A 7,538-nucleotide genomic window follows, 5' to 3' on the forward strand; every position below is an offset into this window, starting at 1 on the left:
CCCGAGGGGGATGGGAGTCCGATCTGGTGGGCAGCTCCTGCCACCAGAACCTCCCCCCCATCATCAAACCATGACAGTTATTTTGGTAATTACTCTTTGAAAATTAATTGGAGCCTTCCTTCTCTTTAGGTTATGGATCATGTTGTTGATCAAGAGTTCACTGTACCTGACCTCATCCAAGGAAAAGAATATTTATTTAGAGTTTCTGCATGCAATAAATGTGGCCCAGGAGAACCTGCATATATTGATGAACCTGTAAATATGTCAGCACCAGCAAGTGAGTCAACTGTTTCACATTGTTGCTCATTTTCTGTTTCTGGAATCTTGCTGATTTTCTTCAAATTAAGATGTTAAAACAAAAATATTTCTTAGACTGGTTTCCAAGACACCATATGTTTTTAATTTTCAATAGCGGTGCCTGATCCACCAGAGAATGTTAAATGGAGAAATCCAACATCAAAAGGAATCTTCCTAACATGGGAACCTCCCAAATATGATGGTGGTGCCCGCATTAAGGGTTATCTGGTAGAAAAATCCCAACGTGGCACAGACAAGTGGGAGATATGTGGGGAGCCTGTTGTTGAAACAAAGTAAGTAAATTAACATCAGAAGGTATATCCTTTCAACTAACCGAGTCATCCTGACCCCTTTAAATATCTGGATTTTTTTTTCAACAAACAGAATGGAAGTAACAAAACTCAAGGAAGGAGAATGGTATGCATATCGGGTTAAGGCTTTGAACCGAATAGGAGCTAGCAAGCCAAGTAAGCCAACAGATGATATTCAGGCCATTGATGCAAAAGGTAGTTATTTCAATCACTGAATTACAATAGCTACTTTATTTTTACCAGTCTCTGAAATACTGTTTCTGTAACAACATTTTTATTCTCTCCTAAATCAGAGGCTCCAGAGATTTTCTTAGATGTGAAGCTTCTTGCTGGACTTACTGTGAAAGCTGGAACTAAAATTGAGCTGCCAGCTAAAGTGACCGGAAAGCCTGAGCCCCAGATTACTTGGACCAAGGCTGACAAAATTTTGAGACCTGACGACAGAATCACCATTGAAACCAAACCTAATCATTCTACAGTCACTATTACAGACAGCAAGAGGAGTGACAGTGGAACCTATATTATAGAAGCTGTAAATACCAGTGGACGTGCTACTGCTGTTGTTGAAGTCAATGTTCTTGGTATGCACATATTTTATGTTGTTTATAAAAATCATTAATAATGTAGTGAGGTATGCAAGCAGCAGATTAACATCCACATCTTGTCCTCTACAGATAAACCTGGTCCACCAGCTGCATTTGATGTATCAGAAATCACAAATGAATCCTGCCTTCTGACATGGAATCCTCCACGAGATGACGGGGGTTCTAAAATTACCAACTATGTACTTGAAAAAAGAGCTACAGACAGTGAAATATGGCACAAGTTGTCATCAACTATTAAGGATACAAAATTCAGAGCTACCAACTTAACTCCTCATAAAGAATATGTGTTTCGAGTCAGTGCTGAGAACATGTATGGTATTGGGGAGCCAGCACAGTGTAACCCCATCATTGCAAAATATTCATTTGGTTAGTTAATTTAACTAATGTTAAATTTTTACAATATTTTAACAGGGGGACAAAAACCATATATGTGATGGTTTTGTGTTTTGTTTTGTTTTATTTTAATTTATTAATTTATACAGATCCACCAGGCCCTCCTACAGGTCTCAAGCCTATAGAGGTCACTAAAGATTCAGTCACCTTAACATGGAATGAACCAGATGAGGATGGTGGCAGCCCCATAACTGGCTACTGGGTTGAAAGATACGATCCTGAGCAAGATAAATGGATAAAATGCAACAAAATGCCAGTGAAAGATACAACATTCAAGTAAGACTATAGTCATTTTAGTCTGAAATAAGTCACAGAGACATAAAAATGTAACAGTAGCCTTTTAAACAAGTTTTACATTGTTCTTACTCTTTTTTCCTTCCTTTCATAAGTTTAGATACAACTAACATCTGGTGGCATACATTTTTTGATAATTAGTTTTAAAGAAGAATGTCTTTACAGAGGAGTGAATCATCTCTATTTTTTAAATGTTATGCTTAGTAATTTTTGTGCTATGTAATTATTCAGGAGACATTCTAAAATAACAGATGTAGCCATATCAAGTATAAATTTGCTAAAACCCTGGCTTATTTTTTCTCGTGATACACATATTAACTAACAACCATGGAACATGCAAAAATGCAAGATGGCTCTCAAAATACTGGTTTCTGTGTCATGGTGCACCGTTTTATTGCTACCAATGTACTTATTTTGAATGTTCAGTATTTTGTAAAACATTGTTAGCAGTAATTTGTGTATTTTCAGATTTTTCAAGTAAACTGTAGTATGAAGAGTAGAAAGAATAATGTTTTAGGCATGAGTTAATGTGTAGATTTGGTTTAATCAATCTTAATTTTTATTTCCAGGGTTAAAGGTCTCACAAATAAGAAGAAATATAAGTTCCGTGTCTTGGCAGAGAATCTTGCAGGACCTGGAAAACCAAGCAAGGAAACAGAGCCAATCTTAGTGAAAGACCCAATTGGTATAATAAACACATTTTTAATGGTTTAATTTAAAAACAACAACAAAAAAATTTTTTTGTTTTCAATCACATAATTAATATTGGACTCCTGTCTAGATCCGCCATGGCCTCCTGGAAAGCCAACTGTGAAAGATGTTGGTAAGACATCATTATTCCTGAACTGGACAAAGCCAGAACATGATGGAGGGGCAAAGATCGAATCTTACGTCATTGAACTATTAAAGACCGGAACAGATGAGTGGGTGAGAGTGGCTGAAGGGGTTCCCACAACTGAACACTTCCTCAAAGGGCTTATGGAGAAACAAGAATATTCATTCCGTGTAAGAGCTGTGAACAAGGCTGGTGAGAGTGAGCCCAGTGAACCCAGTGACCCTGTGCTGTGCAAGGAGAGACTCTGTGAGTACTGTTTCAGAACATGCTGCTACTGCAAATACGCTGTCTCTGTCTTTAAAAAAGCCTGACGTCTGCCTGTCTCTGTAGGTACCAAATGAACTCTTGGGAGGCTTATGAAATATTAGAATCTGCCCTGCTTCAGCTAAGAAAATACAAAGTTTTAATAGTTTTGGTGTATTCCTTGTCTTCCAAGATCTTTGATGGGAAATACACTAACCTGTTTGACCTTCTTTTTTTTCTATTTTACAGATCCTCCTTCACCACCTCGGTGGCTTGAGGTTATTAATATTACTAAAAACACAGCAGATCTTAAATGGACAGTACCAGAAAAAGATGGGGGTTCCCCAATTACCAACTACATTGTTGAAAAGAGAGATGTAAGGCGAAAAGGCTGGCAGACAGTTGATACAACAGTGAAAGATACCAAGTACACAGTGAGCCCACTGACTGAAGGATCACTGTATGTGTTCCGTGTGGCTGCTGAAAATGCCATTGGACAGAGTGACTATTGTGAAATTGAAGATTCAGTGCTTGCTAAAGATACTTTCAGTAAGTTTCAGATTTGCTTACTGAGTAAGAAACAACTCACATGTAATGTATTCCTATTCTTCTAATGTGTGTATTTTTTTCTTTAGCAACCCCTGGACCTCCATATGCTCTTACAATAGTTGAAGTCACAAAAGGTCATGTTGATTTGAAATGGGAACCACCTAAGAATGATGGTGGTAGACCAATTCAAAGGTGAGGTCATTTTAAGTTTGTGTAGTGTTTCCTGTAGATTAAGATCTTTTAGCGAATGAAGACATATCTCTCAAAATGTTTAAATTTTAAATGGACGCATTTTATGTGAAAAAGATGTGGATCGATGTAAAAGAGAAGCCCTATGGTCAAAGCAATAAAGGATTTGATTTAAAATGTAGAAACTGTGCAAATATAAATAACCTCATGTGCATGAATAATGAATGTGTCAACTGCATCTAATCATATTAGATTGAATTGAACTTTATATAAAATTTAAAAAAAAATGCAACCATTGTGTCCAGTTCCTTCACACCTGTAGCCACTTAGACCCATATACCAAGTAATATTGTTACATTTTCCTTCTGCCTTAGTTTGTCATTCACACTGTATACACTCAGCTGAGATGAAGCTTCATCTCTCTTCTGTTCATTCTCTTCCTTATTACACTTTTCAGACTGTTTCAATCCTTTGAGTTGCTTCTAACTTGTCCTTTTCTTTGGTTTTTAAAGTATCTGTTCTTTGAAATTCACCTTGAATACCAGTTAGATTTTTCATCTTTTTATTTTCACTATTCCTGTCCTTCCCAATCACAGTAAGCATATCTTAAACAAACTGACAACTACAGAGATCTGCCTGAAACATCCTAAATCACTTTGCGTTACTTTCCCATAGCCTATCATAGGCAGAATTTTGACAGCTGAGTAACTCGCAGATAATACCTACAAATATTGTCAGTGGACTAACCACTGAGATCCAAAGAAGTAAAGATAAAAGTATAGCTTGGAGGTTCATTTACCTCTGCAGCCCTCTAAAACCTGAGAACACAGCAGAAGTTCAGGAATTGTCTTTCAGAATTGGATCTGTCAGTAATGTCAGCCCCATTACACCCAAGACCTACCAGGACTACCAGAACTAAGTGACTGATGTGTGAAGTAAAGTTCATGACTCTCCCTACTTTTCCATTGGCCAAACTATTCTAATCTCGCTTTATCTATTTTATTGAGCAAGAAGTCTGAAGTGTTCATATTTCAAGTGCCTGATAGTATTTTCTCCAATTTATTCAGATATGTTATTGAGAAGAAAGAAAAACTAGCCACTCGGTGGGTAAAAGCTGGCAAGACAGCTGGTCCAGATTGCAATTTCAGAGTGACTGATGTCATTGAAGGTACAGATGTACAATTCCAGGTTCGTGCAGAAAATGAAGCTGGCTGTGGTCATCCCAGTGAACCAACCGATCTCATTCATATTCAAGATCCAACAAGTAAGTAGTAGTATAATATACAGTGTATGGATTATGAAAGCAGTGTGCTTTATAGAACAGATATTCTGGGAGAAAAATGACACAATTCTTTTCCATTTCTTCAGGCCCTCCTTCACCTCCTCAGGATTTACACGTCACAGATGCAGGTCGAAAGCATATTTGCATTGCATGGAAACCACCTGAGAAGAATGGTGGAAGCCCTATTATTGGGTATAACGTTGAGATGTGCGAAGCAGGAACAGAAAAATGGATGCGAATTAATTCTCGTCCAATAAAAGATCTAAAGTGTAAAGTGGAGGAAGGTGTTGTTCCAGACAAGGAATATGTGCTGAGAGTCAGAGCTGTCAATGCTGTTGGAGCAAGTGAGCCATCAGACATCTCAGAAAAAGTTGTTACCAAGGACCCAGACTGTAAGAATAGATTCCTTTTTTTTATTTTTCGGATCTGCATAACTGAAAAAAGAATGGTGTTTGGCAACTTTCTAGTAATATTATACCTACTTTTACAGGTAATCCAACCATTGATCTAAAAACTCGTGACATCGTTGTTGTTAAAGGACAGAAATTAAGTATCCCTATACCGTTCAGAGCTGTTCCATCCCCAACTATAACATGGCACAAAGATGGCAAAGAGTTGAAAGCTGGTGACAGAACAACAATGAAGAGTGACTACACCTCTGCATTGCTTGAAGTCATAGACAGTGTTCATGCTGATGCTGGTGTTTATACTATCACACTGGAGAACAAGCTGGCATCAACAACTGGTTCAGTCAACGTCAAAGTCATAGGTAACTAGGCTTCTTCCATTCTGAGAAAGATACTTATCCTCACTTGAGCTCTGCAGCTGACAGAAGAAAGGGCTAGAAAAATCCCTTTTCTGCCATATGAAGGAATCACTTCAACTCAGATACATGTAGATTGCTGTAAAGGTGTTAATGTTAAAAAATTCACGCAAAAAACCCTGCTTTACAGCAAGTTGGTCTAACTAGTCAGTGGCTGCCTAAAGCCCAGTTATTAGGAATAGTCATTATATAAATATAAAAAAGCCTGTAAGAATGCTGAATATTTTCCACCTTTAGGAACATAAATTCATATATATGCTGTGTAGCCAACATTTGTGGTTTTGGTTTGCTTTCTGCAAAGCAAAGAAATGCAATATAATTTCATATTTGTAGGAACATGGTTTCCCATCTATTTAATTAGCTAATTTTATTGTTCTTATTAAAAACAGGTCCACCTGGACAGTGTAAAGACATTAAGGCAAGTGAAGTAACTAAGAATTCTTGCAAAGTATCCTGGGAACCTCCAGACTTTGATGGTGGTACTCCTATTCTGCATTATGTTCTGGAACGAAGAGAAGCTGGTCGTAGAACATACATCCCTGTCATGTCTGGTGAAAATAAGCTTTCATGGCAAGTCAAAGATCTTATCCCAAACTGTGAATATTACTTCCGTGTTAAAGCTGTCAATAAGATTGGAGGAGGTGAATATCTTGAATTAAGAAACCCAATCATTGCAGAAGACCCAAAACGTAAGGTTTTTTTAATACTAAATAATCTAGCAAATTAAATTTTAACTAAAATCTTCATACTTTCTTTTCTCATATGAAAACTTTTGCTACTCTTCCACAGAGCCTCCAGATCCTCCTGTTGACCTTGAGGTCCATAATCCAACATCAAAATCAGTAACACTTACATGGAAACCACCCCTGTTTGATGGTGGAAGCAAGATTATGGGCTATATAATAGAAAAGCTCACTAAGGGCAAGGAGAGATGGGAGAGATGCAATGACTATCTGGTACCTCTATTAACTTATCCTGTGAAAGGTCTTGAGGAAGGAAAGGAATATCAGTTTCGTGTTCGTGCTGAGAATGCTGCTGGCATCAGTGAGCCTTCTCGGATTACTCCTTTTGTGAAAGCTGTGGATCCTATTGGTATGAATTGCTCATTTGTTTGTAGTAATTGCCATACACCCTCAAACATATTGGAAGATTCTACTCTCCATTTATCATTCTGTGTTTTTACAGAGGCTCCAAAAGTCTTCCTTGCTGCAAACCTGCAGTCTGGCCTTGAGGTGAAGAGAGGTGATGAGATCATACTTGAGGCACATATTTCAGGATCACCTTATCCATCTATCACTTGGCTGAGGAATGATGAAGTTGTCAGACCAGAGGAAATAAAAAAGAGAGTAACAACATATACAAGGAAGAAGAAGGGTGGAGCTGAAGAAGAGGAACCTTTCCAGCTTTCACTGCCAGAACGTATGAGTATCGACAATCATAAAGAAGGAGAGTCTGTACTATCAATTCGTGACTCCATCAGAGCTGACCATGGCACATTTACAATTAAAGTGGAAAATGATCATGGTGTTGCAAAAGCCTCCTGTGAAGTCAATGTCTTAGGTATGTAATTCTTCACTAGCAGGGTGGTAAAGCACTGGGACAGATTGCCCAGAAAAGTGAATGCCTCATCTCTGGAAGTGTTCAAGGCCAGGTCGGATGAGGCTTTGAGCAACCTGATCTAGGGGAAGGTGTCTCTGCCCATGGCAGGGGGGTTAGA

The sequence above is a fragment of the Tauraco erythrolophus genome, chromosome 8 (genome assembly GCF_009769465.1).
Source record: "Tauraco erythrolophus isolate bTauEry1 chromosome 8, bTauEry1.pri, whole genome shotgun sequence".
Lineage (NCBI taxonomy): Eukaryota > Metazoa > Chordata > Aves > Musophagiformes > Musophagidae > Tauraco > Tauraco erythrolophus.